At 45.3% G+C, this 24,039-nt stretch overlaps 2 long non-coding RNA genes across 2 annotated transcripts; both read left to right on the top strand.

Annotated features, from left to right (window-relative positions):
• The first annotated feature begins 14,795 nt into the window (after positions 1 to 14,795).
• On the top strand, positions 14,796 to 15,231 carry LOC124699698. Its single transcript, XR_007001488.1, has 3 exons — positions 14,796 to 14,840; positions 14,926 to 15,018; positions 15,103 to 15,231. It is a non-coding gene; the product is annotated as an uncharacterized LOC124699698 (long non-coding RNA).
• Positions 15,232 to 15,808: 577 nt separating this feature from the next.
• Positions 15,809 to 17,365, top strand: LOC124699697. Its single transcript, XR_007001487.1, has 4 exons — positions 15,809 to 15,867; positions 15,972 to 16,208; positions 16,288 to 16,379; positions 17,297 to 17,365. It is a non-coding gene; the product is annotated as an uncharacterized LOC124699697 (long non-coding RNA).
• The last annotated feature ends 6,674 nt before the right edge of the window (positions 17,366 to 24,039 follow it).

Here is a 24,039-nt window from a genome sequence, read left to right as displayed (position 1 = left end):
CTGTACCGGCAACTAGCTGACTAATCGATGTTAGGTTTGATCTCCACCACACCAGAGCCCAACGGTTCTGGCACGACCCCTTGACCTTGTCCGCGCCCTGATCGGGGGCGCCCAACCGTTCGCTGGTTGGTGGGCCCCTGTCGCCTGCACTATATAGAGTGGTGGGGGCCAGTGGCACTCCGTACGAGGTTGCCCTGAGATGCCACTCGCCCCACCAGACAACCCACCAATCAGGGTAGTGCAGTGCCGACGGGAAGCACCACCACCACCTCGCCTTCCTCCTCCAAGTGACAAGGTAAACTCACATCACCCGCAGTATTCCAATCCTACCCGGCTAAGATCTACTCTAGACGATCTAGTGCATCTATCATTGGTATCAGAGCCGCTAGTGTGTAGATCTTGTGCTTTTTTCGGGTAGAAAAGAAAGAACATGCAAACCCTAGTTCATCCCAACCGGATCCGAAACCCTAACCCTTTTTCCAAAGCGAAAAGATAGTCACCGGTTGCGGGAGCTGCTGCTGCTCGCATCGCCGGCAAAGGGCGCCGCATCTTCTCTGCACCGTGGCCGTCGTGTTACTGGTGGTGGAAGAGGCAAAGCAAAAAGAGATAAAAAGGGGGGAGGAGCTCGTCCCGGCCGAGTGCTGGGAGCGCGGCTCGCCGTCGGCCCTCCATGTATTGTGACAAGAAGGATCTCGGGTTGGGAGGACAAAGAATGGAGAGGAAAAGAAAGAAAGGGAGGAGGGCGTAGCCGCGCCGAGGAGAGCTCGCCGTGAGTTCGTCGTCGACGGCGTGGTGCCGGCCACGGGCTCCTCCATCCGCCGCCAGAGGGCGAGCGGGAGAGACAGAAAGGGGCGGTGGGGCTGCCGAGCGAGCGCGAGGAGCCGCCGGGCGGCGCCGTCGCAGCCGCCGGCGAGCTGCCAGGGGCGTGCGCTGGTCCTCTCCGTGCCGCCAGAGAGAGGAGAAAAGAAATGGCCTAGGGTTAGGGTTTCGGGCCGTTTTCGGGTGGGTGGCCGTCCGATCAGATCGAACAGCTGGCGTCGCTCCTCGCGAGTGGCTGCCGGTGCGGGCCGTTGCAGGCCGCGGGCCACCTTTTGGGCCGCGTTGGCAGGCCGCAAGGTGACGCTTCCGAGCGGCGCAGAACATTTTTTCGCTCGCGTGGGGCGTGGGCCGCGCAGCGTTTCTGTGCCCTGCACAGTATTTAACAATTTTTTCTGTTTTAATAATTCCAAGGCATATTTTAGACATTTTGGGCTATTTTTTAGCCAGTTTTTGTCTAGTTTTTTCCTAACAAATTGAACCAACGAGATATTTATTTTAGGAAATAAAAAGTAACAGTAATGCCTCTAAAAAGTGAAAAGTTAATATTTTAAAGTTAAAGTTTCCGCTGCAATAGTAAAAGAAGCATTTTTGTCAAGTTTTTTCCTGAGCAAATTGAACCAACGAGATATTTGTTCTAAAAAATTAAAAAGTAACAGAGATGCTTCTGAAAAGTTTAAAGTTTAAAGTTTGACTTCAAAATTTCCGCTGCAAATAGTTAAGATGCATTTTCAATTTGGAAAAATGCAAAAGTGATGATTAAAATTTAAAAAGTTGCTTAAAAGTGATTGTTGAAAAATTATGATATGTCATTTTATGACCAACGTTATTGATGGCATGATCATTTTTTGTTGTAATAACATGTGCAAAAGTGATAATCAAAGTGATTATTGTGACAATTATGATTATGTTATTTTTTAACCAACGTTATTAATGACATGATCATAATTTGTTGCAATAAGGTGTGCATTTATCTCTATTTTCTGCCCAACGGTGATATAGTTTTAATTGTACAAACAGTTGTATGTTCTAATTTTGACCAACGTTGAATTACTGCATGCAATTATTGTTACGATCTCATTTCATTGTGGTTTAAAGGAGGGTACTACTTGATGAGCTACATCAAGGATGTTCCAACCCTCAGAGGTGACAACTACACTGAATGGAGAAAGAAGGTCGATTTGTGCTGAGGTGGACTGGGTTCCCACAACCGGTCTGACCAAAAGATCCAAATCGAAATGACAAGGATAATGATGCCGCATGACGTAATAAAAGGTGGCTAAGTGCCATTTATAAAGAATACAATTGAGATAGCTATTGTGGGCTCAATTGCAGAAGTGTGCTTCCGTAGGGAAGTATCTTGAAAGAATAAAGAGTCAGCTTCATCGGTTCTTCAAAGATATGTGCGACCCAAATGCATGTAGCAACCGGTGATGTAAAAGTACACATGGACAGGAAGGACATGGCAAGTGTGTCATATGGTGTAATAATGCTTATTTGGGTGTTGTCTGTGTGTAATGTGAGTGAAAAAGTGTTGTCCGTGTTGGACAAAGAACAAAAGAAGAAAAAAAACTGATGAATCGTCGAAATATGGCATTGTGGCTTAGGCCATATTTCGAGGGGGAGAATAGAAAGACTTGTTAAAAATGGTATTCTTCCTCCATTAGAATCCTCAGACATAGAACAGCGCATCGATTGCATTAAAGAAAAATTTGTAAAGCAAATTAAAAAGGGTGCAAATCGCACAGCAACACTAGAAATAATTCACACCGAGATATGTGGATCATTTCCTGTGAAAAGTGTGGATGGCTATGATTCGTTCATAACATTCACGAATGATTACTCCCGATATGATTATATTTGTCCAATAAAAGAAAGAACAGAAGCGTTGGATAAATTCAAAATATTCAAAGCTGAAGTTGAAAATCAGCATGATAAAAGAATAAAGATAGTTAGGTCTGATCGTGGAGGGGAGTACTACTGGCCGACATACTCCATATGGCCAAGTCCCCGGACCTTTGCAAGGTTTCTACAGAGACCGGAATAGTCGCCCAAGACTCGATGCGGGCGAACCTCGCAGAATGGGGTAGTCGAAAGGCGCAACCGTACCCTTATGGATATGGTGCGCAGTATGATGAGCTATTCCACCCTACCATTGGGATTGTGGATTGAGGCGCTAAAAACCGCTATTCACATTCTAAACAGAGTACCAAGCAAATCGGTGTCCAAAACGCCGTATGAGCTATGGACAGGGAGAGTGCCTTCTCTAAACCACCTGAAAGTGTGGGGGAGCCATGCTGAGGCCAAAGTATTCAATCCAAATATCGCAAAGTTAGATACCAAAACAGTCAGCTGCCATTTTATTGGTTATCCTGAAAAAAGTCAAAAGGTTATCGTTTCTACTGTCCAGAGAAATACACAAAATTTGTGAAAACGAGACATGTTGTGTTCTTAGAGGACGAAATGATGAGGGGGAGCATGGTAGCTCGGAAAATTGATCTTGAGGAGAAGAGGGTGCATGCACCTAATCTGATGACTCAGGAGCCATTTTTTGCGCTACCATGTGCACCTGTACCAACGATCCCTGCGATTGTGGTGCAAGCGCCTGTTGTGACTCCACCCATGACAACGATGAGTGAAAATTCGGAATCTGTCCGTCAGGAGCCGAATGAACCATTTGTTGAGCATGAAAGGGAGCAACAACAGCCACCTCCTGAAAAGTACAAAACACGACTTGTGGAAAAAGGATTTACACAAAGAGAAGGGATAGATTACAATGAGACATTTTCTTCGGTCTCATGTAAGGTTTCCTTGAGAATCATCATGGCACTAGTTGCACATTTTAATTTAGAGTTGCATCAAATGGATGTAAAGATAGCATTTCTAAACGGGGATTTAGAAGAAAATGTCTACATGAAACAACCCAAGGGTTTTATCATGAAAGGCAAGGAAGAAATGGGATGCCGCCTAAAGAAATCCATTTATGGATTAAAGCAAGCCTCCAGACAGTGGTATCTAAAGTTTAATGAGATAATTAAGAGATTTGGATTTAAAAAAAATATTGAGGATAATTGCGTTTATGCAAAGTTTAAAAGTGGGAAATATAGTTTCCTATTCTTGTATGTGGATGATATTCGCTACCACACAGTTGATGTTAGTCTACTGCAAGAGACAAAGAAGTTCTTGTCCTCAAATTTTGATATGAAAGATCTTGGTGAAGCGTCATATGTCACTACAAGAAATGTGTTGACTTGCGACCCTCCATTTTTGTCACTAAATCGTCATTATTTTTCATCTATGACGATTCTATGACGAAAAAATGATCGTCAAAAACAGAGCGTCAGGAATCAACTACCATGACCTTTTATTTGAGATCGTCATATTCGTCTATGACGATATTGGATCGTCATATAGGCTATGACGATCCAATATCGTCATGGGCGATCTGGCCACGCCACATCAGATCCTACGTGGCCCATCCGACGTGGCAAAATTATGACGAAATCCAATCGTCATAGATTAAAATCAGCCCGGTCCATTTAGGTGGTCTACACGGGCCAAGCCCATTCATTCTAGCCTTTGTTGCTTGGGTTTTGGCCTTTTTCAATCCATTTGTATTTTGAGAGTTAAGCCTTTTTACAAACTTTTCTGGTCAATTTGCCTTTCGGGCCTTAGCAATTTTACAGCGTACGATTCATTTTTATTGGGCTGGTCGCATCAGTCATCTGCTCAATAATTCAATCCCATTTGCCATTATCCATTTTCATAATGCTACCATTTTATTTTCCAACAATTTGACAGTAACTAAACAACAGATAATTTAATCAAACTGAAAAATACACAAAATTGTTTTGAAAAGAGACATAATTAACACAGTTCATATCACATGTACAAGCCAAATGTAGAACGAAATGTAAACCCACCGCAACCACAATCCTACAGCAGGCAACATCCATCATCGGCAGAAGACAAAGGATGTCCTTCCGGCCGGCTAGAACTCAGCTCCAAACCTCCAGGTCTCCTTTATGCTGCTACATCATCACGACCTCTTCCGTCCACCAGCGCCATGGCAACATGCCAGACTTCTCCCCATGTGCACCGTTCCGTCCGGCATCACATCGCAACAGGTGGCTACTTACCAACACCAGTCCAAGAAAGCTTCCACCGTAGGCTATTTCATCATCCTGCAAGACGACGACCAACCAAAGGTGAAGCCAACAATCAAAACCATTTAGGAAACAAACTGGCCGCAATCACAGTTTCACAGTTCACAACATTAATGCTTCCAAACAAAAAAATGCATCAGATTGCAATACATATCTGCCTCTATCTACTACAAGTGAAATGAGAATATGACCACAAGTGCAATAAAAGAGTGGCACCCATGTACATAGTATAGCCAGATAACATCAGGCAACCAATAAATTCGAAAAAAGAGAACTGAAGTACAATATTTTCCATTCACACAGATCATTATGACTTAACAAAGTAAAAGGAAGGTGCTCTTAGATCCTGCTACTAGGATGTGTTCTCAGTTTTTGCTAAAACAGACAACATTCTAACATACAGCAAACTCCATTGCACCAAGTGTTTGCAACGTGCATGTGCATAGTAGATAGTACATGCTTATTATTTACGAGGACAAACATTATATGCTCTCAACAAGTTACCACATCAGTTAGTCTGATAGAGATCCAGTTTACATGACTGCCAGCAACTAGTATCAGTTCATCTCGTGAATAAAAGCCAGTAGCTAGAAATGTGCAATTTAGTCAAATGAAGATCTATCTAGAATCATATAGGGAAACACCACAGATTTTTTTTTAGAATTAACTACAAAGAGAGAGGAAGGGGAGAGGCGAGGGAGCATATGATCTCATTTATGACATTGGCGAGCTCATGTGGCTGCACTCAATGCTTCGCTAACACCAGCACAGCATCTCAATGCACGATTTTAACAAACTGAGTCCACATTTCAGATTTCACATGCTACATAAGATAAACTGCAGTTTTATACTAGATTCTTGCTTGGTAGGGGTCTTCGGTTTCAATAATATTGCCACATAAGAGATACAAATTAAGTGTAGAAACACCAAGTTACAGACGCTACATCACTTTTAACCGGCCCTCAAATATACACATGTACCAGTACAGAAAATGCATGACTTGCACGTTACAATACCAGCCAAATTAGCATAAAAGGAACACAATACAACATCAAACACTTCATTTTAAACAGAAACAGATGGAGTCACAAACAAGAGGATTCACATGACAAGACCATAGCAGTTCAAACAAAACGAGCGTGTATAGAAGCAAAGGCGGAGAAAACAACGCTTACCACTTGGTGGAACTTGAACAAAGCTTCTCAACCTTAGTGACGCAGGGAGGTTTCTCCTACAATGCAAACAGCAAAGTTAAGTACAGGACATCAAAAGGACAAAGAGCACAAAGAGCAAATCACCAAAATGTGTATGTACAGGTGCATCATCTATTCAATCTAAAGCTACAGATATGCGGGAATTTGAACAAGGGGACACGATTGCAAAATTCCAATTGAAACAACAAAGTAATTACAGAGTAGAAATAACAGTAGCAAACTAGCTTCAAAAAACTAGGCATATTAAGCTCAGTAACTTCAAAAAACATAGAATGTTCTAGACAGTAATCAAGACCACGGACATCATTGTTTAAAGCAGCCACATTATTATGTACAACACAAAGTAGATACTCTCCACATATAACCTACTGATGGGCATTGTCTAGATATTTCATACACTACTTGAAGGTTGCGGCAAGCACAAGAAATTAGAGCAGACCGCAACTATCTTGAATAAATTTTGGCTTGGATGAAGATACAGGTAATGCCTCGCTAAAGAAAACAGACCTCATAAGACCTGTTTTCTATGTCGAGATGCATATCCCTGTGTCTATCATGAATCTCGACACCACCATAGAAAATAGACTGCTTCAAGAGCAAAAGGGTATGCAAACAAAGTTAGTCCTAAAAATAATAGCAAAGATAAGGCAAGAAATTCTGCACTTTTATATTCAAATACTGCTCACTCTACAAGTTGAACATTCATGTAATACGAAACAAGAGGCACTTCGGAGAACCTATTCTCTTATATAAGATCTGCAATTTCAGAATGTGATGTGCTGACTAAAATCAAAATCAAAACTAGACTTGAGCTACTTTATGAAAATAGCAATCAAGATGGAAAGCTAACTAAGGAGTAAGTGCATGGTCCATTAGGATTAACTACTGACAATCTGGTTCAGCAAGGTTCTATAATGTTTAATAAGTAGAAAGGAGTACCAGTAAGATCGTTTAGTTTCTTAGTGGTGGAGGTACTAATAACTGATAATTAAAACAACAATTGGCAGGTCTCTGATTCTGAAGTAGTTTGTTTTAGTCTCATATGAATCAAATGGATTATTATTTAGGATTCTGAGGTAGTTTGGTTCAGTAACAGAGTTTGGGCCTGGACAAGACCATTCCATTTAGCATTCAGACAAAAATGGGAGCAACCCAAACAAACGAAAAGCTACTTAGTTTCATATCTCCTAACTGGGAAATCATGAGATCTAGTGTTGTAAATTATCACTCAGAAAAAGTTCACTCGCACTATGCAGATGGGATCTAGGCATCTGAGTTCTAGGATGGTAAAACGGGAACAAGATCAGGCCCATTGTTACTGAGATCTAGGTATGTGAAATGAACGCACTAGCAGGAAAGATCTACCGAAACAGACGATAATAGAGGAAGACACTACAAGAAATGTGTTAACTAGTGACCTTATCACAGTGACCGCGAATAAACTGGTCATAACTCTATGACCTTTTCGCAACAAATGGTCGTTTGCCGTTTCGGAGGGTCCAAACCTTAATTTTCTATGACCATCCTAGTCAGAAAGGTCTTAACTCGGTCTCATGAATTGGTCATATAGAAGATGGTATGACTTAGGACCTCATCCTTAGCCGATTACGACTAATTTAAATGGTCATGACTGCCCACAGATGATGCTTTAAAATGACTTGTCAGCCACCTCAGCAATTTCATCTATTTGTCATGTCCATGTGTCAACTTTTACTTTGGTGTCTGAATAGAACTAGATTTAAATCTACAATTGACATGTGGGACCCACACATTGACATGTTGACTGGTAGGTCCAAGTACACAACCTATCCAATGACATCTTGGACCTACCTACCATGTTAGAACTGTGAGCCACACTCAAATGAAAACAGAGACCCACCACCAACACATAGGGACCCACCAAAGTGACAGCCATCCAGAAGAGCTCCATCAACGCCCGGAATCATTTCAAAATATAACTCACCACCTGTTCTGGATTTTGGTTTGCGCGCCCAATAAAATCTAAAGTTGGGCTCAGTAGGGCGGGGAGACCAAAAATTGAGCCCACACGCGGGAGACAGAAATGTTGAGCCTGAGGCGAAATCCCCTTCAGCCGCTCAGTCCGCCACGACCTAACCCCCCACCACGACCTACACTCTCCTACGGACGTCCCTCTCCTACCGCCTCCTCCCTCCCCCTTCCTCCACCTGCGCCGCCAGCCAAGATCCCGCCCAACTCCGGCGAGGCCCTGCCCTGCTTACCCCCGCCCTTGAACCCCCTCCCCCCTTCTCTCTATTTCAACCCATCCAACCTCCAAATCGTCCGCCCTAAAAAAAACCCCAGCCCGGGATCCCGAAGGATCTGCAGGAGGACCATGTCGGCAGCGGGCAGTGGTGAGCCGGTTCGTGCCCCGCTCCGTGCTCACGGACCTCGAGCCGGGTACCATGGACTCGGTGCGCTCGGTCAGGTCTTCTGCCCCGACAACTTCGTCTTCGACCACTCCGGTACCCGGAACAACTAGACCACGGGCCACTACATCAAGGGTGTTGAGCTCATGGACACCGTCTTGACGTTGTCAGCAAGGAGGCCGAGAACTGCGACTGCCTCCGGGGTAATATTACCTTCCCGTCTCGATTGTATCTCATTTCTGTTATGGATTGATGCGTTGACGTTCGATCTGGGCTGTGCTGTTCACATCTAGTGAGTTCGATCCGGATAATTGATCTTCAAAGTGGTAGATTGTTGGATAGAAGTTATCCTGTTACCCTTTGGTCTATTTGTGAATGGCCTCTAGGCTTTACAACGATGGAACTTGAAGGAATCATGTGCATATGTTACTCACAGATCAACTTCAATGAGATGTTCCGATCATTGCATTTTTTTTTTTTTGGATAAACACCTAGCTTCAACAATAAAATTGTCGGCATGAATAATATTTAATAAAACAGACATTGTTGGCTTTGCGTTCTATGATGTTCTGACCTCACTATGCTATACTAAGCAGCAACCATCTTCTCAGCAATTTTACTTAAAGTCTTGGACCATAATGTTGTACTCATCAGCATCACGGGCAGGTCGACATCAACATATTTTTGATGCTGCTTGCTTACTTGACATGTAGTATATTAGTATCTTATGTAATGTTAAAATAATCCAACAATCAGTCTGTGTGATGTCCAATTCTTTCCCTAGCTTTGTACCCGATCTCTTCTTCTTTCATTGGTTTCTGATTGAACTTTGTTATTCATTTGGTAGGGAAAGCTGAAACTGATTTCAGTCTGCTAGCACGTGTAGTCTGATGGATAAAGGAGTAGCTTGTTTTTAATGGACTAATTGAAGACATGAAGGTATCAAACTGTATTGGGGAGTACCACTATTTGATTCATCCATATTCAGTTTAGAGATCCATTAGCATGGCCTGAATAAACCTCTTGTCTTTGATCTGTGATCTATGCATGGGAATTTTTGTTTATTTACTCATGTCTTGATTTTTCAAAATTTATTATTCAAACTTGTTGACCCTTGTGCATAATTATTCATGTTATTGGGGACTATGAACCTCCATCAACTTCCCGACTTTGATACTGTGCTTTAAACTGAAAGTAACTCATGATGGCTCCTACAGCACCGGAGCAGCGGGAGGACGCTGCTTGCGCATGGGAGCACCGGGCCGCCGTCAACTTCAACTTCTTATTGGAGCAGCACGATGACCACCACCACTACCGCGACCAGTAAGTCCATCTTCCCTGAACTTACTCTAGTGTAGTTTCACTCTAGTTCTTCTCTGAATATGTTCCATGGCTCTGAATATTTTCCAGGTAACTCTAGTTCTTCTCTGAATATGTTCCATGCCACGGCCACGATTCCATGTTTTATCTCAGAGATCTGATTGACCAACCAGCCTATTATCTCAGAGGTCTGACTGACAAACCAGCGTTGAACTTTGTTTACTTCAGTACATCTAGTAATGGCCATATTCAATCTGACACTCTACAATTGCTGATAAAGAACAGTCATTTGCGACCAGGTTTCTGTTATTTTCTGATGGAAAATCGGTTCCCTTATGTCTTGGCCTAGTTCTGGTTATAGGGAATGAAATTGTTAAAGTAATCAAAACTCTCCATTCCATATATGCGCCTAGTACTGCTTCACTTATTTGAATGACAGCTCCAAGCAAGCCATGTGTGTTCTTTAACTTATCCCCAACCTGCTAGTGGTGTATCTCTTAATATTTCTCACATATGAAGTGGAAATTTTATTACTTATGTGAAAGATTAATTCGCTCTCACATCTGAACTAGAAATTTCTTTTACGTTTGTTTGTCCTGACTTGACTGCACTGAACTGAACTTGAAAATCTGCTGCTATTTCCTCTGTCAAAATCTACTGGCTATTTGCTGCTATTTGCAGGTGCTTCAGGGAGATCAGGGCCAGGTGTTGCTGGGGGATGGAAGTGGAGTAGTTGGGCGGAGGAGAAGCAGCCGGAGGTGGAGTAGATGCCGAGATCGGGAGCATCCGGGCGAGCAGTTGAACATCGAGGCAGAGCCGGCTCTTGGATGAGCAGCTGATGGTCGCTGGGCGAAGGGGAAGTTGATCCCACGTGATCGGGCGGAGGGGAAGCAGCTCCCAGGTGCTCCTGGGTGAGGGATCGTGGTGGAGGCAGATCCCAGGGCACCTGGGTGGTGAGATCGTGGTCGAGGACCTGGACGAAGGCGAGTCGAGGAAGAAGATGCGCGAGGAGGAAGCGATCACGAGGCGAATCGCGATGTGTGATCTGATACGAATCAAGGGTAGGAAGGACTTTTTACTGCTTTTTCACCTGGCCGGAACATCCCCCAACGTCTTACATTTCAGAACGGAGGGAGTAGTAGCATTGAGGTCCTGAATAGCATTATCTAGACAGAAACTGAGGTCCTGGAATATCCAGGGTCTCCATTTTATTTTGCTCTATTATATTTTGGCTTTAGCTGGGAATATTTATATCATATCTAGCTAGCTATGTACACACAATGAACTAGGTACCTGCCTTTACATACTTATGTACCATAATTTATAAGTCTACCTGTTTCTGTTAGTTTATAATTTGAGATATGAGACTGAAACGTGCTTATGCTTGCTTGCTGTTGGTTGTCCTTGATTCGTCGTATGCAAGATCATGTGTAGCCTGTATCTGTGGTAAATGAGTTGATGTCTAGACGCACTTATCTTACATGGTTGCCTTGAATGTGAACAGGGGTAACGTGTTGATTCTCGATGATGGGGATCAGCACCTGGACCTGCAACTGATGGGACCAGCAGTGGCTGATCATCTCCAGCGTACCACCCTTGTGCCAAGGAGAAGGGAGCCAAGTTTAGGTGAGTTTCTGGTTCCTCTCTTAAACCAGAAGACAGCGAGTGGGCTGCTGCTGTTTATGGAAAGATATCCCCTAAACCGTGCTGATTTGTTGCATGACTCAAGAAATGTTGCTCTATCAACTATCCTTGTGTTGATAAGAAATAATTTTGGAACCGGACCAGTTCATGTTTCCTTGTACTCGAACCCCAAAATGCTCACTGGATGTACCACCTTGCATGTTTGGCATTTCAGCATTTGTATGGTTGTAATACATGTAGATGCAATCGATAAAAAACAAAAAGTGTCGATTTTGTCTTTGTGTTCAGTTGCAATAGCTGCAGTCGGTAAGTTGAAGGGATATTGTCTAACTTTTTCTAATATCTGGATGCAGGTTGTGCTTAGTCTGGTGAAAGAGAAGCACTACACCACAACACTTGATTCCCGACTGATGTTGGTCGGTAAAAGTCGACATGGCCAACAGAACGTTGGTCGGCATAGTTTATGTCGAACTGTTGGTCGGCAATGTCTTCAGATAACGTCTGACTTTCGGTCGGCAATGTGTCAAACTTTGGTGTCCGACAGTTGGTCGGCATTTCTGCCATACACGTCGGATCGTCGGTCGGCAAAGAATCCCGACCAACTGTCAGTCGTTAAGTGGGCCGGTCCGCGGGGGGTGAAAATATTAGCGCCAACATTTGGCCCAACGGCGCGAAAACTTTCATTGCCCCCACCACACCAAAATCTCCTCCGCGGCGGCCGCTTATAGTGAACCCTAAATCCCCAAATCCATCCACGAGTGCGGCTCTGAGCTCCGGCCAGCCTCTCCGCCGCAACATCTTCCTGCCGCCCCCACACGCTCAAGCTCTCCTCAAGCTCTCCTGGCCGCTCGAAGTGTTGTCTCCGCTGCGGTGGCGCACCCATCCGGCGAGCACGACCTGCCCCACGCGCTCCCATCTGGTGGCCAACCGTGAGATCTCCGTTCCCAAGCCATCGCCATTACAGCCCTCACCCAGCTGCAACCCGTGGGGATTTTCGTATTCGAGTGAGGTGACCTCCCTCCCCTCTCTCTCTCTCTCTCTCTCTCTCTCTCTCTCTCTCTCTCTCTCTCTCTCTCTCTCTCTCTCTCTCTCTCTGCGTGATGTATTGATGCTGACGGCCAGCGCTCTCCCGCCCTCGCGTGGCAGTATTGAGCCGCTTTTAGCAAACAGAGAGGACCTTGCCTAGCTAGCTAGTGGCCGCAGCACAACAAATTATTTTCGCCAGATCTGTTTCTAGTCCATTTGAGAGGAATACGTATATGCACAGGTGGGTCAGAGCGGTAGGTGAAGTTCAGAGGATTAGTTAACTTCTGTGATTGACCACTTTCAGTCGGAATGCTCATACAACATTGCAGCTGCTCAAATCAGATAACTTCTAAGTAGTACTAGAGACGATTAGCTACTTCTGTGTACATGGGTTTGATGAATCCATCGATTTCTATTTTGTATCTGTTTATTTTGCTAGTTCATTAGCTTACGAGTTATACATGGAAGGGATGAAAGCTACAGGTTGTACTAAGTTTTCTTGTATTACTGCTAGATCCAAGATTGAGACACAACATTTTTGATGTTTGAGTAGTCGGCTGTACATGTGCTAGTACTAGTAAGTTGTGCTTAATTTATCCATCGGCTCTAGCTTGACTGCAATACAACTTAACACTTCTTGAACAGAAAAGTGTGAGAATGAAAGTATGGTTAGGTAGTTTCTCATCTCTCTAATTTATAAGCAGCCAGTAGTCTATTGTTGGTCGTTGCTTACTAGAATATTTTTGTTTGGCACTAATTTATTAATATTACTTGAGCCTAATTTATATTGTATAATTGTTTATTATTAGGATTCTTGATCCCAGCTGACTCACGACTTTGTGGCGGCGGCGCAACAATCCTTCTCCCTGGCTCGTCGGTGTCCCACCACGAGCGGTTGGTGAGTGAACTTACTAATTCTTTGTCCGTTCTCTTCAATCTTTTTTGTTTATGGGTGTGTATCAGTTTTATTATGTGTACACTGGGTGCATGCCGTCTCTTTTATGTCGCCTGATCTGATATTATTGTATTAGGAGTTTCTGTTTATCCGGTAGTAATTAAGTGAGCCTGATAATGCTTTGCGTGCAACATTGCTTGATCCATGCACTTCTATACGTGTTAGTGTTGCCGATGGAGGTATTGGTTCTAGTAGGACAGATATTGATGGACTAGTTGTTAAGAAAAAGTAAGCCATGTGTACAAATTTTCTTTTATGCTTTCTAGTTTCAGCAATGTATTCATATATTGTTCCTTTTGCAGGAAAAATGGCAAGCGGAAGAGGAAAGACTAAAGATGTGATGGTCACCGATGAACAGCTAGCACAAGTTGAGTATGAACTAGCTAGAAACAGGATGGTGGAAGAAAATGAGGAAAGGATGGCACGCCTAGGTATACACCGGGCAAGTGTTGCATTTAAAGATGCCTGCGAAGGAAGCCGACCCCCAAAACAGAAAAAAAAAGGTTTAATTGTGACATATCTATCTGAGTTCATTTTCTTGCAAATGTAGCTTATAATTGTGACATATCTATGCAGACACCCTCCTCAACACTTGAAAATACAACTGAAAGACGTGTTTTGAGGTCCAGGGGAGCAAATGAAAGTGGTAATGCAAATCATACAGACCAACCTTCCAAAGGTATAGTAGGTTATAATTGTTTCAGACTATAGCCTATTCTAACTAGCTAGAATATCTCAGTTATCTCAGTTAATTTTCTTAATGTGCAGAGATCACTACCAAGCTTGTTGATGGTGAGAAAGGTGGGCGAACGATAACTAAAAAGGCTAACATATATGCAAGGATGAATAAGACGAAAATCAAAATTCCATTCAATGAGTATGGCCAACCAATTGGGCCGGATGCAACCGAATTTGCCAATTTCATTGGCACTCGGTCAGGAAGCATATACCACCAAAAGCTATAGATTGGAGAGATGTTGATGAAGAAACAAAGTTGCTAGTGTGGGATCACTTACAGGTATTACATAATTTACAACTTACATGTTCTACTTAAAGCCATCTAGCCGAGTGTCTTCTGAAACATGTCATTAACACTTCACTTGAACAGGGATTTTATGAGCTGGACTCAATCGCTCTCAAATATGTCATTAACACTTCACGGAGAAAATGGAAGGAATGGAAGGCAGATTTAAAGAAGACAAAGTTTGATCCTGAATTGACCGACGAAGAGCTTATGCCTAGATGTGATGATAGAATTAGCGAAGCCGATTGGAAGGACCTTCTTAAATATTGGAGATCTCCTGAATTCGAAGTAAGTTAGCCTTCCCATTTTCTTGCAGGATCAAATGTAAATGCAAATAGTCAGTACATTTGAATGCAAATGCAAATCCTTGCAGGCTCGCAGTTCTACAGCCAAAGAAAATCGCGCCAAGTCAACCGTGCCTCATACAGCTGGCAGCAAGAGTCATGCCCGTGTTGCCCAAGAAATGGTAAGAATATTGACCCAGTTAGAAAAGAAGGTGACGCTGTGTTTCAAGAACTAATAAATAGTGAGAAACAAAAAATGTTTGTAGGCTGATGAACTTGGGTATGCCCCTCGGAGAGACGAAGTGTTCATCAGAACACACACGCTCAAGAAAGGACCAAACAAAGGACAACACGTGCCAGAGGCAGCTCCAGTTATTGTATGTCTCTTTTGCCTTCTATATTTTCTATCATTTAGAAAATATGTTATAGTAAATGCAATTCACTATGCAGAGTGAACTCCTACGGGCAGCTAATGTCCACCCCGACTCGGAAGGAAAAGAGTTTGAAAGAAGGTGATCTGTTTGCACGAGTTGTTGGAATGAAAGAGCCAAGGGGTCGTGTTCGTGTGTTAGGTCTAGGGCCAACACCTCAAGATGTGGGCACACCGGATACACGGGGTAAAGTGAGCACAAGGGTTCTAGTTGAAATGGTAGCACGTCGAGAAGCTGAACACCGCATGAGCACTTTGGAGGAGCAGATGCAACAAATGCAGCAACAAATGATCAAAATGCAAGAAATGATGGCAGCTTCACAAGGAGGGCATAATTTGGAGGCTCCTAGCTCGCAACATGGTTTTAGTTCTCGACAAGTAATAAACAATTTTGCACATACCTAATTTGTTCATTGCCTTAAATATTCATCATGCATGCAGTAAGTTACATATTATTTTTGGCAGAACTCAATAGATGAAATTGAGGAAGAAATTGATGGCGAAGATGGCGATGAAGAGGACGGTGAAGATGACAATGTTCGAGAGAAGGAAATTTGTTGCAAATCCAAGAAACTCTTCAACCCAGCAAGATGAAAGCCTTGTAAGCTTCACATGCATCCTTACTGCATATTTAAATTTCTTTGCTTCCATGTTTTTGTAATTTTCTCATGCATCCTTGTTGCATATATATATCATTCTTTTCAGATTGGGATGGATGTGCTTCTCTATGCATGGACTGGTCCTGAAACTCCTGTTGCTAAGGCAACAGTTCTCTCAGTCGATCCAGACACAACTGTGGGTGGGGAGCCCCTTGGACCTGGTACTTATGAGGTTATTGTGAATGTTGCCATTAAAAGGGATACTATTCTGCCATATCAGTACGAGGACTTACTTTACATTAGGGATGCTGTCACAAGGTCCATTGCATGGCCATCTAGCAAGGTAATCACCATGCATGCCTGTGTGTTTTATGCACATCCTTAGTTGTTTCTGTTATGCTCACTTGTGATAGTTTTGGTAGATGAAGCCCTACAAACCAGCTGTGTCTGGCTCATCTCGCCACTGAGATTTTTCAGTTCAAAATCAGTTTCGAAGACATCAACTGAAGATGATGTGAGTAAAACTTCTATACTTGTGTTCTTTATTCTCATCCTGCCTGTAGTATTAGTTTAACAACATAGCATTTTAAAAAATGAAGATACACTGCTGAAAACTGAAGTTGCAGCCTAAGCTGCCATCACATCTAATCTATACTGGTATTACTTTATTTTTCCATTCAACCTCTACCGTCACATCTAATCTATACTGGTATTACTTTATTTTTCCATTCAACCGCTGCCATTACTAATGCATGAAGAAAATTAAGTCTCTGTACCAAGTAAAAGTACTACTTGGTAAACCCAATACCTGAATCTTAAACAGATATGTACTTTGAACAAAACTAATGCACAGGTGGGTGCAATAGTATTTTCATGCTGAGCCTTTCGTTTTTTATTTTCAATTCAAAGGAAGAAGAGACGAAGATTAAAGGAAACATACTACTATCCTTTTCTTTAATGTAAGAAAACATGCGTACAGTATTTCACCTCTTTGCTTTGTAACTCGCAATTTATCATGTATCAAGTAGCGATGGGACCATTGTGAGTAGATCAGCCTCCTTATTCTTTAGAGAAAGCTGAGTCTCCGTTACTCGCCAGCGATTATACCTTGTAATGGATATTGTTTGGTGGTATTGCTGTATACCTGATGACAATGAGTCCCTGTTTTGCGTATACCTGATGAGAATGAGTCCCTGTTTTCCCCCGTAAACAATTTTCCTGCCTCCGCCGTTGGCCGCTGGCCATGTAGATGTTCTGTGATGCCGTCCATCGTCTGTCTGTTTAGTGCCTGCTAATTTTGGGTCGAACATATGGCTAAGAGTCGGGTGCCTGCTTGTATTTGTTTTTTCACTCTATCTATTTGTACTAGTTCGTCCAAACTGAGAATGTATGTAACAACGTAATCTTATATGTTTGTACTTGTTTGTGCAGGTGTCCCCTCTAAATATGAATTATCATGCTAAACATTTCCCGCGAGCCACCAAGCCACCAAGTACCTGGATGTTTCCCATCAATAGAATGAATTGTGTAATGGAGCAAACTTGGTCATATGGTAGTCATTGGTTTCCATTTTGTAAAACCTGCTTATATGCGGTGACAACTTATCTATGTTATGTTGACTATGTTGTAATCAGATGAGAACATATGAACAATTGGTATTGTAAGAGTTTAATCCATATCAGAGTCATGTGTGCTATTATTTATTTGGTATGCATTTATGATTGTGTCGAATATAAGAATATAGTGAATTTTGCCATTCATATATCTAAATTACTGAAGTGTTGGTCGGCAAAAGAAACACCGACCAACTGTTAGAAAGAAGCATTCTCTGGTACGTGCCAACGGAAAGTTGGTTGGTAAAACTTACCTCGTCCGAAGTTTGGTTGGCAAAGAAATGTTGGTCGGGAAAAAATTGACGGTCGGCAAAGAAAACGTCGGTCGGGAAAGCCTTAGGAATGGTGTCGAACCGTCGGTCGGGAAAGGCCTTTGCCGACCGGACTTACGGTGACCGACAACATCGGTCGGCAAAACTAATCCCCGACCGACTTTCTGTTGGCGTAAGCTGCTTTCCCGACCAACTTAACAGTTGGGGTTCTAGTGCTGTGGTGTAGTGAAGGTAGATCCCCTGGGCAGATATTTATATGTATCCAGTTAGTTTCTTGCACTCTGTTATCAGACTTGTGCACTAGACATGGGGCCACTTTAGCTACAGGCTAAATTACTTTGAAGTTGCCTAAGATTGGTTTCGCTTTTACTACATGCAATTAATTGTATCTTGTATCTGGATTAATTCTTGCCATCTTTGCCTTGCTAAATTAATCATACGCATGTTAGTAAATATTATGTTCATCAAGCTCTATAAGTGTGACATTTTCTCTCTTTTACAGGAGCTCCATGTCAGCTCTAGGTCGAACAAAGATGAAGCCTGAAGCCCCACAAAGCAAGTTATAATAGTGCCAGTTATATTGTAATAAGCAAATCTGGTTCTGTGAACAATGTGTAAAAGACTACAATCGTGATTTTGGCTACTATTTCTAGAATTTTGTATGTTCTCTTATTTTGTTTGAAAATTTTGTTGTTGGTAAACTGTGAGAAATAAGAACCTGAAGAGTGGGACTGATCTATTGATAATGGTTGAGGCTCAAATAAGAAATAAATTGTAAAAAAGCGGTGGCCCAAAAAGAAAAAGAATCCAAAATGGGAAGGCCCAAAAATAAATGGACTCTACACATGCCGAAGCTTAAAATAGTAAAACGTCAGTGGCCCAAAAAGAAACGTCTTCTAAAAGGGTGAGATGAAGAAAAGAAAAGGCTTGTTTTTTTGGGTTTGGCCCATGTTGATGGCAAGCTGGATTGGGCGCTGATTTTGATCCACAACCATTTGATTTGGTCATGCATATGACACGTAGGATTTGCCACGTTGGATCTGACGTGGATAGGCCAAACAGCCGGTGACCAACATTTTGGTCATGGAATCTATGACCATCAATTTTGGTCGTAGTCCTCTACGACCAATTAAATAAAAAGGTCGTTGTGCGCCGTTAGTGACGCTCAACTGGCGACTAACAGTTATTGGTCATGACGTGGTCATAGATGGTGCACAATGACCTTTCAGTGACCAATATGGAGGGTCGCGAGTCACCATATTTCTTGTAGTGAGAACAGCAGGTCATACGTGGTCACCTCGGCAGTGGAGAAGTCGTCTTCGACAGCGAAGCCGCTTGGGACGCGGATCTCGAGCAGGCAGATGTGGCCGAAGAGGGTAGGTAGCCCGGTAGCCATTACAAGCTCGGTGTCCAGTTCTTGAGGTACTCCAGGGGCGATGGGTGAACAGGCTGTTGGCTGATGATCTGCAAGTCGAGCTTCCGCCCGTGAATGGCCCTCCATCAGGTCTTGGGCTGCCTGCAGAAAGAGAGATTGAGATATCGAAATTAATGGGAGAGAAAGAGAGGGGAGAAGGGAAATAGAGAGGACAGGGGCGGCCTGATCCAGCGGCAGAGAGCTTGGGGTCGCGGGTCACGATGGCCTCCGGATCTGACGCGGCGGTGGCGGCCTTGGCGGGTTAGCTGCGGTAGAAAGAAGTACGCGAATGAAATCGAATGGGTGAAGGGTGGGTGGCGGCGGGGGCAGCTGTCCAGATGGGTTAGGGTTATAGAAGAGGAGGGTGGATGGCGCGAGGGGGAGATGTGCGCGGGCACTTAGGGAAATTTTCATTTCGCCACGGCGCGCGGATAGGCGGCCGGTGGCTCTTTCGGCTTTCGATTCCGCGGGTGTTTTCCATCACGAATTTCACTTCGTACCTGTTATCACCAGGATTTAACCGCGATCAGGAGGTGGGCCGCGATCAAGATGGGCTTGAAAGATTACATATGGAAGGTCTATGAAGCGGCCTTGCACGGAGAATTTGGGCTAGTTAGCCCGTGTATCTTAGCATAATAGATTGTGTATCGGTTTAGAAGTTAGAGTTTATCTCGTGCACGGTTTAGTGCACGCCCACATTAGAAAGTCCGCTTGGACTATAAATATGTACCTAGGGTTTATGGAATAAACAACAACTCACGTTCAACCCCAAAACAAACCAATCTCGGCGCATCGCCAACTCCTTCGTCTCGAGGGTTTCTATCGGGTAGCGACATGCTGCCTAGATCGCATCTTGCGATCTAGGCAGCACAAGCCCACGTTGTTCATGCGTTGCTCGTCTCGAAGCGCTTTTGATGGCGAGCAACGTAGTTATCATTAGATATGTTAGGGTTAGCATTGTTCTTCGTTTAAGCATGCTTACGTAGTGCAGCCCTTGCATATCTAGCCGCCCTCACGCCTATCTCGGGTGTGGGGCGGCACCCGCTTGATCATTATTTAGTAGATCTGATCCGTTACGATTGCTCCTTGTTCTACAAGGATTAGTTTAATATCTGCAATAGTTAGGCCTTACAAAGGTGGGGAGGATCCGGTGGCACGTAGGGTGGCGTTCGCAAGTCCTAAACGGGATGTTCCGAGGATCAACATCATGTTGGTTTTTAGGCCTTGTTTAGGATCGGCTTACGAGCACCGTGCGTGGCCGCGAGGCCCAACCTGGAGTAGGATGATCCGATTATGCGGTGAAAACCCTAAATCGTCGTAGATCTCATTAGCTCTATCTTGATCAAGCAGGACCACCAAGTATTCGTGCACCCCGCACGGATCATGGGTGGATCGGCTCTTTGAGCCGATTCACAAGATAACCTGAGAGCCGATCGAGGCTCGTATTTAATGTTTACATGTATGCCCTGCAGGAAACTAAGCGAGGCATCCCCATCACCTTCCTGACCAGGTATAGGTCAGGTGGCACGCCCTTGCACTTCGCAACGTCGCGTGTGACCAGAAGAGCATTGCGGGCCGTCGCTCGGAGGGGTCTCGGCCAGCCGCAGCTCTAGGCTCTTCCCGGCTCTACGGTGTTGACAAGGCCGCTGCCCGCCGGTGGGTTTTGGCGATCAACACATTCGGCACGCCCGGTGGGACTATCGTCTACATCAACCACATCGCCATCTACATCCGAGATGGCGGACGGCACGCCGATCACCTACGAGGATCCGCCCGATGACCTCAAGAAGCAATACAACGAGATCAAGGCCACCCTCGAAGCCGACCTCATCGGCTCTTTTCAGAGAACCCGTTCCCGTGGCATCAGATGGAAGGGGTTCTCACCGCAAGGTGCGCTCGATGGGATAGACCTCTCTACCCCGTCGGAGGAACGCACCAGGGGTCTGCGGCAGGAGATCAACTACCTGGTGGCTCACTCGCTACACCGCCACTCCGAGAACTTGGTCAACGCGTTGGAGCGTGTCGCTCGCGCGTGATCCAGGAGATCATGAGCCACCGGTACTCGCCGTCGGGACCAGCTCTCGGGACTCATCAAGGAGAGTTGCCATTCCGGTCCCGTCCACCGCTGCCATATGCGTTGGCAGCACCTGCTGAAGTGCCGACTACACCGGCATTCCTCGTCTACGGGATTGGTGGCGACCCTAGTGACTACCGGTTCTTAATGGAGGCGCCTAAGGAGATCCCTCATGGATACGCGTGCATGTATGTGCCGGATTGTGGTGACTCGGGCACTCACAAACCAGGCCACAACATCGGGGACTCCGGCGAAGACGGGAGGAACGTCGGCGACGGAGCGGACGTGGCTAACTAAATACGCCACACCGACGAAACTCCCGAGCCCAGCTCCTGCGAGCTGGCTCGAGAGCTGGAAAAGCAAACATGGCAGGCCAAGTACGCCACCCCGGCGAATCTTCGGAGCGCAACTCCTACGGCCAGCACGGCGGATCGGATCGGTACCATGCGAGAGACCGGTTCGGCATGATGCCGAAAAGAAGGGCGATCGGCTATTCCAAGCCGTACCCGACGATTACGAGATGATCCCGCTGCCACCTAAATATCGGCTCCACGACTTCTCCAAATTTAGTGGATCGGATGGCTCCAGCTCCATCGAGCACGTCGGCCGATATTTGGCTCAATTAGGACCGGCTTCGGTGTCGGATCAGCTACGCGTGAGGCTCTTTCCACGGTCCCTCACGGGATCGGCTTTTGGATGGTACACCTCTTTGCCAGCAAACTCCATCCGGTCTTGGAAGCAATTGGAAGAACAGTTCCATATGCAATACCATTCGAAGCTTCCGAGTCCGGCATTGCCGATCTAGCACAACTACGTCGAAGCGCGGGGAAACGGTGACAGAATACATCCAGCGCTTCGGGAATCTTAGGAACCGATGTTATTCGGTTCGTATAAGCTGAAAAGGAAGCGATCGAGTTGGCGATAGCAGGCCTTGCAACACAGCTCAAGGACATGGCCTCCCAAGCAGATTATCCCTCGTTGGCGCACATGGTTCAGAAACTATCAGCATATGAACAGCGCCACCCCGACCTGTACCAAGACAAGTTCAAGCGTGCAGTAGTTATGGTCGATACGAAGGAAGACGAAGTGCCTGCGGGAGGCCAAGAGATAGCAGTAGCTGAGTGGACTCGTGGGGAACCCCGTGGCTCGCAAATGGGTAAAGCCACCGGGGCCGCCCGGGGGATTTGATTTTGACGTGACCAAGACCGAACAAATCTTCGACCTCCTGCTCAAGGAGAAACAGTTGACGATTCTCGAAGGTCTCAAGTTCCCCACGGCGAAAGAGCTAAACGGAAAGCCGTACTGCAAATTCCACAACTCGCTTTCCCATGCCACCAACGACTGCCGGGTGTGGCGTCAGCACATCCAAGCGGCGATAGAGAAGGGGCGGCTAATTTTCAGCCAGTACGCCATGAAGGTCGACACCCAACCCTTCCCCGCCGTTAACATGGTAGAAATCACCTACCACGAAGGTTGCCAGCCGGGTCCCTCATTCGAGCATCAACATGGTAGGACCCGGAAACCACTGCGGCAAAGATGGAGATGAGGGCAGCTGCTCTCATAGCAAGGATACAGAGGAGGCCGCTCCACGCGATCGGCTCCGTCATGATGGCAAGCGCTATGTCACCGAGGGAGAGGTGAAGAATATAAGGTATCAGCGACCCCTCTCTGGTCACCTCCTCAACAAATATGTGAGTCAGTATGACCAACGCCGACGGTCCAATTATGATGATAGAGGAGATCGTCTGGCTAGGGAAGCCAGAAGACATCGTCGGCAGAATCGCGATGAGGAGGAGCACGAGCGCTGTGCCATGGAAGCATCAAGGGAGCAAGATGACAACGCCAGGCACTGGGACTGCCCTTTCTTCAGACACTGCTGGGATTCAGGAATGAGCCGATTGCCCACAATCGGCAATTGCCCAGAATGCAATCGGAAAAAGAAGGAGGCAGCCAATGTGTCTGTGTTCGAGCGCCTAGGGCCTCTCCCGCCACAAGGCAAATGCGCTGAGTCACCTCGTTGGGCAGATCTTGAGGATTCAGAAGACGAGGGAGAAGTGGAAGAAGATAGGTACCACCGGCCAAGGTGGTGCCCTGACGGACTCAGCCGTTCCCAAAAGCGCAGGGTTCAGCGATTGCGCGGCCTGGAGGAAGCCGAAAGGTTGTACCTGCATACGCTAAGGAAAGCACGGCCTGATCTGGCTGCAAAAGTTCAGCGAACCCTGGATGAAGAGGGTCGTCCACGGAAAATGGAGTGGCGCCCCAAACAGAGGAAAGCCGATGATGAGACATCGGCTGGCACAAACATGGTACTTGTCTTGCCGACAGAGCTTAGCGCTCCACGACTCTACGGAGCACTCAAGGTGGACGACAGCAAGCGCATCAAGTCCGAGGTTGGGTTGGTTTTATCCAGCCTGACCAAGTAGCAAGATCAAACCAATGAGAAAACCAGGAGAGGCTGATCCTTGTGATCGGCCCCAAAAATTTATGAAGGGAACTTACAAAACCTTCAACGAGCAAGCAACGTGGAGGCCGATTCCAGCAATCGGCCAAAATTATCCTCACCCACCATTCTGCCTGGGTTCAACATGTTGTCCAACAGAGCCGATACCCTCAATTCTCTTGACAGAATCGGCTCGGGGGGGCACCCAGGTAGATAAGAAGCATCTCATCTTCTGGTGATGGGTATTGGAATATGGGGGCCGATGCACAGGTCGGCCGTAATAAAAAGTGAAAATTCGAAAATTTTCGAGCACAGCCGATGCAGCAGGCATCGACTTGAGGACATGAAAGCCGATGCATGG

The sequence above is a fragment of the Lolium rigidum genome, chromosome 3 (assembly GCF_022539505.1).
Source record: "Lolium rigidum isolate FL_2022 chromosome 3, APGP_CSIRO_Lrig_0.1, whole genome shotgun sequence".
In the NCBI taxonomy this organism is placed as follows: Eukaryota; Viridiplantae; Streptophyta; class Magnoliopsida; order Poales; family Poaceae; genus Lolium; species Lolium rigidum.
Note: the sequence above shows the minus strand (reverse complement) of the source record. Positions and strands in the feature narration are given on the sequence as shown.